Raw genomic sequence first — 13,073 nt, forward strand, 5'->3', positions numbered from 1 at the left:
GGGCAGCTCGCGAGTGTTGCGCGAAGGAAGAAACATTACAAAATAAATTCCATTACACGCGAAGCCATGCCTGGGAGTGACACTAGATGTTGCTGTTTACCCAAGTGACTCTTTCAACACACTTGTTATATGTCAAAGTGGCACTTTTCCGAGCGTGTTGTTCCCGGAATAAAGGATTATCTGTGCTGTAAATATGTATTAAACAGTTTAGTGCTTGTTCCGTCGTCGTGGGACAAGTGCTTCAGTTTTAGCCCTGCGACGAACAGTCGAAACGCGCTGGGTAAAGTTTTATGCCCGTGAGAATGTTATATACCCTTGGTTATTTGCAAGGATTATCTCGGACTCGAGACTCAAGGACTCGATTACCTACTGTGTTGGTTTCTTCCAGGGCAATTACTAAAAATTATGCTGATAATTTCTGCACAGTTTTGGAGAATGAGCAGAAGCTAGAAAATATTGAAGAACATTTCGAGTGATTTGCGACTAGTAAGCTAAACACGATAATTTGTCAATTAAAATTTCTCACAGTATTATCCATGATAAACAATATACTTCAGCGTTCGCTCCAATCATTTATCATAGCCACATGCCACTCCGAAAATGGTACCCAAAAACCTAGTTTATTCTTGATGTTCGGCGACTAGTATAACCCATATTTTGGGTAGTATATGGTGCGTCTAACTAGCACACATCTGCAAAAGTGGAGGCGATATACAAACCTAAAGTGACTATTGTCATACATACACTCTGTCCAATTTCTATAAGACCACCCTGATTATATTTCGTTGGAACACAAATAGTTAGGATTTCAACAAAATACATTCATACATTGTTGAATGCTTAGAATAACGTATATTTAACGTCAATTTCGTTCAAAAGAGTTGTTTATTATTCATTGTACCTAATAATTTCAGCTGTCCAGTTTCTATAAGACTCTACTGCTCCACCTCTATATGTACCTCATTGATTTGACATCAAGGTCTTTATGAAACTTACTACATAAATTATAATGGACACGCGGAAAATAAACGTTGACGAAATGTACAAGTAGACACATTAAAATCAAACAAATTGTATGCTACATGAAGACGTCTACAAACAAAATTAATTGGATCGTGTGAGCCATATCGGGTATTCCTGCGTGTAGCTTGGATAATTTGCCTAGATCGCAGAACTCGTTCAGGTGCATATATGCGCCTGCGACCCAAAAGCTCAGAACTGTCAATTTCAGTCCGTAGAATCTTCGCTCCGAATACAGCTTGATTGATTGCACGCCGAATTTGAAGGGGTTCAATGTGCAACAGCGCGCATCGATTCTCATAAGGTGGGAGATTCATCGGGTCACGCCAAGGCAGGTTATTCAGCGCCCGCCTCACAAATCTTCTTTGCTCGGACTCAATTCTCGCAATCCACACTGCTTCAAATGGACACCAAACGACAGATGCATACTCCAAGATTGGCCTGGCTAGCGAACAGTAGAGAGCACGCAAATACAAGGGATCATCAAAACCTTCGGCGACTTTTAAGATAAACCCTAATTGACGATTGGCTTTATCAATTATAGCTCTGTATTGCAGTTTGAAAGAGAGTCGATAATCCAATAACACTCGAAGATCCTTAACTTTCTCGATGCGTTCAAGTAATTCTCCACGACTGGTGTAGTTGTACAGGGTTTTCCATTTCGGGCTTCCGAATGTATACAGCCCTGCGCTGACAACCGTTTGACATAGCTGTCAACCAAAGCGTCATATCGTTAGTTGAATGTCTGCCATTTTACAATATGGATCGTTTTAGCATCGCACAACGTGTTAATTTTGTTAAATTATACTATAAAAATGATGAAAAACCGGCAAATGTTTTTCGAGCATTACGGACGGATTTTGGTCGTCATGGATGGCCTACAGAGCACACAATCGCTAATGTAGTGCGTAAATTCGAACAAACTGGATCCGTAGCGGATATTGTGAAACCTGTGCATCATCGTAATGTGCGTTCGGCCGAAAATATTGCTGCTGTTGCTACCAGTGTGGAGGTTGACCCGAATGTTTCGATTCCACGGCGTGCTCAGCAATTGGGCTCGTCAAACACATCATTGTGGCGAATTTTGCATTTGGACTTGCACCTACATCCATATAAAGTCCAACTGGTACAAAAATTAGAGCGTGGTGACCATGGAATGCGTCGGGCATACGTCGATTGGGTGAACGAACAACAGCAGCAAAATGCTGAATTTTCGCATCAAATTTTCTTCAGCGATGAGGCACATTTCGAGCTCGGTGGCTATGTGAACACCCAAAGTTTCCGTATATGAGGCTCAGAAAATCCACACGTGATTGTTGAGAGGCCATTGCATCCGCATTGAAATTGTTTGGTGCGCATTATGGTCTGGTGGAGTCATCGGGCCGTATGTTTGTATGTTTGAAAATGAGGACGGCGAGACGGTAACTGTGAATGGTGAGCGCTATGGCCGCATGTTAACCGATTTTTTTGCCACAAATTGAAGATATGGATACGGATGACATGTGGTTTCAGCAGGACGACGCCACGTGCCACACAACACGACCGAACATGGCCATATTTCGAACGAAATTTGAGGGACGCATAATTTCGCGTTTTGGTGATGCCAATTGGCCGTCCAGATCATGCGATTTGAACCCGCTAGACTTTTATTTGTGGGGTTATGCGAAAGACCGTGTCTATGTAAACTCTCCGCAAACTCTTGAACATTTGAAAGACAACATTCGTGAAGTTATGACCGAGATACCGCCCCATATGTACCGAAAAGTCATCGAAAATTACCTGTTCCGGATCAAGGTGTGCGAGGAAGCCCTAGGTGGACATTTGAATGATGTTGTATTTCACACATAATGGCATAAACCAAAATTTACTTTGAAATAAAAGTTTCATCGAAATTCGAATTTCAAGTGTGTTTTATTTCAATTTACTTTCGGAATTTAAAGTTGGAAAACCCTGTATATGATAGGCCTTTTACATCTCCGGAAGGTTATAATCGAACATTTAGCGACACTCACTTCGAGAAAGTTTATAGTGCACCAATACGCAAAACGATCCAAGAGCTCCTGCAGCTCTCTGCAGTCAGCTTCATTTTGAACAAATTTTAAGATCGTCAGCATAAATCAGTAGCCCACCGTTTCGCAGAGGAGTTACCACATCATTGAAGTACAGTGTGAAGCGATGGCTGGAACAACACGATGGCGCGACTGGATCGGGTGGAGTTGAGGTTCCCTTAGTACTGGGGGCACTGCGTCCTGGTGATGCAGAGAAGGTAGTAATGGTGGATATTCGGCTCCTCACACTAGTCTCGTATCGTTTTGGTCCAATGTCGTCGTAGAGTTGTTCTGAGTTCTCGTGTCGTCCGGAATTGGCTGATGTTCCGTATGGATGCGTACAATCGGCGGGGAGTTTTTCGAGCGATCCTCAAATTCTCTAAAGAGAATATTTTGAGGCCAGGAATCAGAACGAAGTGCAGCATTCTTCATAGTGTTGATGACGCCAACTTTGAATGACCAAATCTCATTGTCGATAGGTCTCTACCTTTGGGTCATAACATAAACCATAGTTTAGAGAGTCTCATTTATTCGTGAAACTCTCAACATGTGTCCTTGCAATTAAACCTGATCTGTATTATTTCTTTATAAGTATCTGCACTCAGTTGTGATTTTGCGGTGGTTTAGATTTTGTTTACGCCTGAAAATCACTCACTCAGTCAGATCATTTGAGTGTGGCAAGCACGATTAAAATTCTACAATTTTGTTCCAATTATCGAATGGAATGCTCGAAAATTCCAATCCATTTTTCATTGATTTTAGCGTTAACGTATGCATTAAAATATGAACTAATTTCGGGTGGCGATGAAAAAAAAACTACAAAAGATAATTTAATGGAACAAATTTTCCTTAAAGCTAACGTATATTAAGCCTACAACAAAAATGATTCAAGGTTGCTGATTCGCAGCAACAGCAGCAGCACTGTCAAGCAATTTGATGATTTTTTTCGTACTGCCAGCTCCACCTCACAGCGAAGGAGTTGGACATCCTGAGGCACCGCTTCTTAAGCCGGGAGATCGAAGCATCCGGCCAAATGGTGAAGGAGAATCTGGCCAAAATGGACATATTTATGCGAAAGCGTCAGACGAGACGCGCAACAGCCAGAAGGAGTAGCTGAAGGTACTGGTTTCCGGTGAAAAACTTCTTTTCGTACTTATAATGAAAGACAAGACGTACTTGATGCTTGAATTCAACGAATGGCAGGGGACCGGATACTTTACGTTCCCCAGGAAAGCGATGGCCGCTCTTCATTCGAGTCATATGGTGAACTGGGAGATATACAGTACGAAGTGCTTACCGGAAGTTGCGAAGATGATGTGGTCTTCATACCGAACCTGGGATCTGCCCATTATGCCAAAAGATCACTGGAGGATGGATCGGCTGGAGATAAACATTGTCGCGAAGACCGCCAACCTTCCCAACATCCCTCAGCTGCGACCGATAGAAACATGTTTCTGAAATTGAGTCCTTGAGCTCTTCAATCGTGGTGTACCATTTTTACTCAGTGTAGCTTTTGCGTACAAGGATTACCCTAAGATTTTCAACAGGATTCAGGTCTGGAGAGCGAGCCGGCCAGTCCAAAAAAAAAAAAGTTTTTGACCCTTAATCCATTGCTTAGTTTCCTTGCTGGTATGAATAGTAGCACTGTAGAAGAGGTAGAAGAGGGAATTACAGAACATGTATGTAATCCTTGAATGATGTGAAAGCTTTCCGGTTGCACAGAATCCGGCCCAAACCATGCACGAGCCTTCACCAAAATTCCTGCTTGAAGAATACTGTTCCTTCTTCCGTAAATCACGCCAGCACCCGTTGAAACCATCAGGACCATCCAAATTGAACTTGTTTTCGTCAGTAAAGATAACCTATACATTGAAGAACTTTTCGTTATGGTATATAGAAAAATGTATTTTTTGAAAACATTCTTTGCCACAACATACAATGTCCCACTGTCGGTTCATGTGAGCTTTGGCAAAACACAGACGTCTTCCGATGTGAGATGGTGTAAGATGAGGAGCCTTAACATTTTAAACTTTTAAACTTAGATTTGAGGTATTCGAAGCAGTTCTAGCTATTTCTCGCTTATCCCGGTCAGAGAGTTTCGATTTACGTGGAGCTCTCTTCTTCTTACCGTATCCTTGAGGATTCGTCAAATAATTGAGCACCATTTGATGGGATCGTCCAATCCGACGAGAAATTTCTCTGATACCAACATTTTCTTGGTGAAATGCATCGATTTGTCTTTCCTTTCTCTCCTTGAGCTTTTTTCCCTTCTGTATTTTCCAGATTTATTGATCACTAAAACAACAGAAAAATGTAACTGGTCTTATATAAACTTGACACTTGAAAAATGTAAAACCTTTGGTTTACACTCAGTGTTCGCACACACACATATGAAAAAATGCAGTGTATGGTAGTCACCAATACCAATACACTAGAATATAAGTTGAAGCATTGTTTTTTTTACAATGGCACAAAGCAGCAAGATCATCACCTGGTCTTATAGAAGTTGGATAGAGTGTATATACGATTTATTACAGATACAGCAAAAAAAACAAATGCCGGAAAATATTATGTAAAATGTTTAGCCTCACGAATCGCCATTTGTATATAATAGAATATCCACACGAAATAAATAAAACATGTATCGAGGTACGAGGTACAGAACTTCCTAAATATTTTTTTCAACAGCTTGAAACTTGCTTTGAAGCAAGCTATTGAAATCACAACAATTTGTATATAAGCGGGTTCCTTCTCGGAAATCCACTTAGTCATGATTGCGCTGTGGATACTCTCGTTTCCAGCCAACGCACTTTACTCCCCATGACCATTCCCGTTCTCATTTGCCACCGATCGGAATGAATCCTACACTAACGAAAAAATATATCTGGATTGTCTTTGGATTGCGATTGTTTTTTTGAAATCGCGAATGGTTTGTTTATAATCAGTTGAAAACAATAGCAATATTTTTTTGCATAAGTAGAACCTTATTGACAGCACGGGTAGATAAGCACACAAATGGGAATACTTCCAATTTTCGATCATTGGACCCGTTTACAGATTAAGGAAACATAATGTATATCATATCGAAAGAATCTTACGAACGAATCTAATCCGGTTCGATTGGTGTGCGAATCATCAAAATTCATTCGTAACGGAAGTGGTTATTACCTTTAACTTTATTTCATAAAATCGTGACGTGATTGTTTTCTGAAGGGTGCCATTATAGAAGGCGTAGTCCTACGTCAAAAACGACCATGATCGATCCGTGAACAGAAAAGAAGTTGTCACTAATTATGTTTTTCCAATGTTTGGTTGGGGAATTTTAATTAGTCCACCGTAACAGTTTGCTGAAAAGTTTATACGGTAACACTGTAAAATTATTTTTGTTGCAAAATCAGTTTCGGTAATCACTTCATCCTCTCTCTTAAACCTCTTGCCAGCGAGCATTCTCTTCAGGTCTGAGAACATAAAATAGTCACTGGGGGCCCGATCTGGAGATGCGGAAGCAATTCGAAGCCCAATTCATACAATTTTGCAATCGATTTCGTTGATTTGTGATTTTCCCATTTTTTTTTTCACAATAACAAAAGTTGCTCCACTCTCAATGCTGTCACTCACGAACCAATCGATCGATTGCTGTCAAATTTTGACAATTGACCAAATTGAGATGATGCTTTGTGATAGTCAAGTAGATTTTTGCAAGAGGCGCCATCTAGACGTCAACCTTATGAACTTTTCAGAAGAACTGTTATAGCCTGGACTTTGCGTCGCAAACATTTGCATTTGCAAAACATATTTTGACGTAGGTACATGTCACGTTTTTATGAAATAGTATTGACGTCTATAACTGGTTTTTCACTGAACGGATTTTCATGCCAATTGAATCGTAAATACTCTAAGATTTAATTTATATACTTAACCCAACGATTCCGTAAGGCGTAAATGGTTCAAACTAACAATATTTGGGAGCATTCCCATTTCTCCATAACATTCGACCTGTGCATTTTTGTGGTCATCTATCAGTACTCTCAACAACAAGCAAATCGTAAGGCTTCACGTAATTGAAAAAAATGTTCTTTGAAATGATCCATCGCCTTATTATCACTACACAAGAATAAATCTATTACAAAAAAATAGTATGACTGTCTCTTTCACGGCTCAAACTGGGAAATGGAATAGGTCGTGCATCTCATTTCACACAATCGAAGAGAAAGTTGCTCAGTATCATTCATAGTTTTTGATTCTGAGCGTATGAAAATAATATGCTTTCAAGCTTTCAAAGAAATATGTGGCATACGCTACAAATACATCAGTAAGAAATTTTTCCATGAATACAGCTAATCACGATTGGCGGCATGAATGCTCAAAAATATTTTTTCTGCTTAAATGTCATTTTTGTCCAATAATTTAACGGCAGATTGAACTTTTCATATAATTGTTTCATTGTTCGAAAAACGTGATAAAAGCGAAACATTTTCAGTGATAAATTTGAGAGTGATAAAAACGAGACGTGATAAAAACGCCCAGTGATATAATCGAGACGTCACAGTAACTTTAAAGCTTACGTTCTCTAGTTTACCATCTTTTTTGTAGTATATTTCAAATGGGTGAATAGTTGCTTGCGAGTTATTTCAGTGATAACCCTGAGTCGCATTTTGAATTATGAAATCACAAATTACTATTATTTTTCCTTATGTCAAAGATTATTTTTTTATTTCGCAAAAAAGCAGACTGCTGTTTGTGAATAACGTCATGTTCTATGAGTTTGTTTACTTTATCAACGAAATACGGCACAAATTCATCGATTAGTTTTAAAATCGTTTATTGAAATCAGCCATTTGTTGAAAAACGATTTCTTCTTTTTCGCTGTCCTCTTATAGAAGAGTTGTTTCTTCATGAATTGATGATTGGGAAACACCATCCAAACAACACTAGAGCTTTATGATTGGGCAGTTAAACAAAAAGACGAGCGGGTAATGTCGGGGACATAACCGGAGTGACGTAGGACTATACAAAGGGGACAGCTTTTGCTAAATATATATTTTAAATATATTGTTTTTATTTTCTTCTCCTACGTGAATACCTACCTATCTAACTGAAAAATGGATTAGTTTACTGTTTACTCCTTATGAACATGTTGAAGGTTCTGAAAAGAACCTTTGATGTTGTGTTTTTGCGTTTTTTACAAACATTCTCAATTTTTTCTCACTATCTTATAGTTGCTTCTTGATATTTTTCTGAAGGCTTTGTACTTATTCAATGTTCAACGCCGGGCATCTTTTGGCGTATGCACATATCGTACAATCAAAATGATGGCTATGATAGGGAATGCATAGTGGTCCTCAGCTCATTCACTATCATATATTTCACTATTGAGCACATTACCGTACCTTAAACTGTGGTTTCGGAAACGAATGAATTGTAAGATTTGTAGTCTCCGCAAACAATGTAAATAAAAATGAAATGGAGACGAACTTTACGATCTGTCGAGAAATAGATGAGCTATAAGCGTTCTAAAAAACCAACAGTGAATACAGGGACGGATGACCTTCGGATTAAAGTCCTTTAAAATAAGAACAGAGCAGCAGGAAATACATCACTCATCATGTTGCTCCTTAGTTATGTTTCTATACAATGCAGATGTAACCTCAGTCAATTTTCAACATCAGTTATAAACAAAAGAAAGCAGTTCTTGCTACCGAATCGTGAATGCCATCCTGCATACAATGTGTTGTAATTCACTTTCAATTCGGGAACCATGTATGGGTTTGTGAAAACTGAATGATCAACTTAAAAGACCCCAACCACCAATAAGTTCAAAAACAAGCATAAACAAAATAAATCAGTTCATATTATATATCATATTATGTCACTTTAGAATGCATTGGTATTGTAAATAACTTTTAATAACTCTTCTTTAAAAGGTTTAATGGCCCTGAAAAGCGCCGTGTTTTACGTTGGCTGGTTTTGCCACCAAAGCAGTCTGTATAAACAAACTTTTTCCTTTTTTTACCTGCTGCCGTTTTGCGATTGCGTTTGCCACTCGCTGAAACTAGTTGTTGCCACCGAACCAAATGTGCTCTATTCTGTAGGCGGGTTTTCTTATTGTCGTGAGCAGCATTGCAAGCCAACTCGAGCACTCCGCCGGCCGAACTTCTATAACCGCTATTAGGTATACTAGTGCTCCGGAACCAATCCGTTCATGCGATGTAATGTGAAACGATGCCATACAACCACACTGATTTAAGATTTGAAAGAGAATGATATATTTTTCAGCGGATCCGCGCGTTTTGTACTTTAGCGGTACACGCTCACAGGATAGAGACAAATTGGCAGACTCAGCCAAAGGGGCGAGTCCAACGAGACGAACGAATGAGCGTTAAAAGGCAGCGATGGCAAAAAAATACATTCATTGCGATTTGTTCGCTCGTTGGATTCACATACAAGCTAAAAAGGGTCCTTTTCAGGATCACAAAATTATCTTTAATCTAAAGAGTTTATTGTTTTGTTATCTCTCGAAATCCCCATCTTGTTCAGCTAAACCTTTCTGTTTAGCGATTGTGTTTGCCCATCGCCACAGCTTTCACAGTTGGAAAATTTCTTCCCATCCAGCTTGTGACATATTGTACAGTAAATTACATTTAACGCGACATGCCGAAGCACCGCTCAGTGTCGCATTGGAGGTGATTTTAACCTGTAATTGAACATTTGCGATGACAGTGGTACAGTGTCGACTTTCAATGTGGGGTCATAATTTGGACCCCGAACTCTATGTTTACAAAAATGTTCAACTAAATATGTCGCATTACAGGTCCGTCAAATTAGCAAAATGTCGAGCTAAATGTAAATTACTGTACTTTCAATCTAGAAACAATTTAAGAATTGGTTAAAATTGAATGATCAGGAAAGTCCCCAACCATCAATAAGCTCAGCACAACTGCCAAATTCTCATACTCATCATATCCTGGCAAACAAATTATATTATTAAAAATCAATGTGTTGTGTTTTATTATTATTTTGGATATTGTTTTAGAAAGCATTGAACTGTATTTCGTAAACTCTTTTTTGAAATGTTTAATGGCCCTGATAAGCGCCGTGTTTTATGGAATGGTTCCAATTTAGAAAACTTAGTACTCGTGGTTTTGAAAAAAAAAACCATTTCGAAAGCCCTCGACGCCGCCTTGTTCTGGATTTGCCACCAAAGCAGTTTGTATAAAGAACAAACGTTTTTCTTCTGCTACCTGCTGCCGTTTTGCGATTGCGTTTGCCACTCGCCACTCGCTGAAACTGCCTGTTGTCTTGATGTCCACCGAACCGAATGTGTTCTGTTCCGAATGCGGGTTTTCTTATCGTCGCGAGCAGCTTTGCCAGCTAACTCGATCACTTCGGCGGCCGAAACTATATAACGTCGGCTAGGTGGACTGGTGCACTGGTACTAACGCGCTCGGCCTAGCTACCCTTGCGGAGCAATTGGCGGATACACATACGGGGAACTGGAGACCAACACGGTTCGAGCGGGATTTTGCCTTTCCTTTCACTTTTCCTCCTTTGCCATGTCCAACCATGGCTGCTTGTGTTGGTTTGTTGATCTGATGTGATGCGAAACGATGTGGTGTACCGTTTCGATGAGAATGATCGTTACGGCAGCGGAGCGGGGATTTTTAAGCTGACTGGCTGACTCGAGAATTACGCATGTGTGAGACAGCGACCAATGTTTCGTTCGTTTTTTTTTCTTTTTCCTTTCCAATCGTGCTTCATTCTATTTCGCTGCTGCTCTGGTTGCCCGTTTTGGTCGGTACGATTTGAGGAGCACAAAATGGACCAATCAAAAATGGGCACATAGTGTATTTGGACAATGCTTGATATTTCACAATTATTCAATTATTTATCTCAAGAAAAATGAAATGTTATTCGTTATGATAGATGCGTAGATATATTTCCTATCAATTGATGCAAAAACCTTTGCGATCTATTGAGAAATGCTCGAGTTATAAGCGTTCCAAATCTTGCATTTTTTCCTACTTGTTCAGTGCCTAGATTTTCATTTCACCCCCTATATCTTCCGGTTAGACGTAGTCCTACGTCAAAAATGTTGCCAAATGTATGTAAAGGCAAGTGAACTTGAGGAACTATTCAATCACGCGAAAGCAATATCGGGAACAGATCAATTTCATTGCTCTATTCCTTGTAGATGAAAGTAAAATCACAGCTAAAAGGTTTTCAAATTCAGTAGATGACCCCAAAATCTTCAAAATGTTAGATAAAAAGAAAAAAAAATAGGTAAGATGTGATGATCGTATCTCTTAGAATATAAGTTAACATGTACATGGTATAAGATCAGATGAATAAAAATTAATTTAATGTCAAAATATGTCATAAGTTTCATTACATTTCATTTGAAATAAAGACCTCTAAAGCACTCATTCAACATTTTTATTATTATTATGACTTTTTATTTTGGGTTGGATTTCTGCACTGAAAGAAGAAATAAACTTAATTTCAATAAAATATTGAAAAAGTTTTTGTTAGAAAAACTTTTTTGCCCTTAATATGCACAAGTTTCGATGTATGGAAGAGTTGTAGGGCACATATTTATAAACCATTAATCTACCATTTCATCGGAATCTGAGATGACCATTTTGAGATAATCGACTTTTAGTATTTAAAATCGATTTTTTTCAGTGTGGGATTTCCAAAAAATATTTTTTCAGTACATTTTTTTTGAAAATTCTTTTATTTTCTTAAAACTTTTCCATAGATCACTTTTTTGTAGGAACTACCATTTTCGAGTAAATTTATAAAAAAATGGTCAAAAATATTTGGGCCTTTCCATATGTTAGTAAACGTAATTAGGTAAGGTCTTAACGCCCAGAAAGTTTCATTAAGTTCTGAGAGGGTCATGCCAGTCCCATAGACGAGTTGGCGCGAAATCCGTCTATGGTAAAATCAGCTTTAGTGAACTTTTTTTGGGAGAATATTAATCATACCTATGTTGGCATTTGTGCAATAACAATGTGCTATGCTTAAAAAACTCTGTGGTGAGTCTGGCCCTAAAATGCTATCTGCAATATTTACATTAAATTTCCAGAATATGTTTCTATATATGTAAATTAATCATCCCCACTTGCACCCTTACGGCTTCCGATGGACAGCGAGCGAATGGATACATTATATCATATTCCTAGCGGCAAACATTTTGCAATAACATTTCTCTCTTGTGCTCCGTTTCATTGCAGCTGATCGTAACGGCAACCAACAACCAACGAGAAACCAGAAAAATCGTCACGTGCCATCACCACATCCACTTCCGGGTCGATATTGTTTTCGGGCCGAACGATTTCCGACAAGCGTTTGAAATTTTAATTAAAAATAACGAACCAGCTGCGGTTGCACTGCTAGCGGACGCATTCCTTCCCGAAAACGTGACGCTACCACCCCCGCATTCCTCCCACATCAGCTGCTCGTGAAATTATCACCACCCATTTGTTAGTGTTGAAATAAACGGGGCAATAAGAGGGGGGGGGGAGGTGGTTCCCAACACCCCTACCCACCGCCAGGGGTAGGGTAAAAGTTTCGCCTGGTCTGAATACATTTGCGGCGGGTGCTAATATTGATGATTACTAAATGAGACAATGCGCAGACTAATGCGTTGGCGCGAACGGTGTCGGTGGTGGTGATTCACTAAGGGTGGCCGCTGGTGCTAATGCTAATGATCAATGTTCATTACCACGGGGACTGTCCGGTGGCAAATGATGTTACGACCGGACGCGGAATGTGATGGTGAGATATCGAGAGCTTGGGTCCTAGTGTTTACATTGTGTCAACAGTGCAAAATTATGACCCATCGTGGGCTGCAGGAAAACGGTGCGCTATCAAGCTGTCCTGTCATTAGTGGTGGTAAATTTTCCAGAGAATATCCGTGTGTGCAGTGTTATTAAATTCAATTGGTTATCATCAGTTAATTCATTCCGAAATTCTGCGATTTTTGTGAAATAAATTCTATCA

At 39.3% G+C, this 13,073-nt stretch overlaps 1 protein-coding gene across 4 annotated transcripts in view; it reads left to right on the forward strand.

The window, feature by feature from the left end:
• Positions 1-13,073, forward strand: part of LOC129763188 (octopamine receptor beta-3R-like) — a 398,150-nt gene that overhangs the window by 111,098 nt on the left and 273,979 nt on the right. Inside the window, exon 1 of one of the 4 annotated variants that reach the window (XM_055762015.1) lies at positions 12,660-12,965. The exons of the other annotated variants lie outside the window; for them this stretch is intronic. The gene's annotated coding sequence lies outside the window, so the exon portion shown is untranslated. Of the gene's footprint in view, positions 1-12,659; positions 12,966-13,073 lie in introns of those variants that run through there. 4 annotated transcript variants of the gene reach the window in all.

The sequence above is a fragment of the Toxorhynchites rutilus genome, chromosome 1, assembly GCF_029784135.1.
Source record: "Toxorhynchites rutilus septentrionalis strain SRP chromosome 1, ASM2978413v1, whole genome shotgun sequence".
In the NCBI taxonomy this organism is placed as follows: Eukaryota; Metazoa; Arthropoda; class Insecta; order Diptera; family Culicidae; genus Toxorhynchites; species Toxorhynchites rutilus.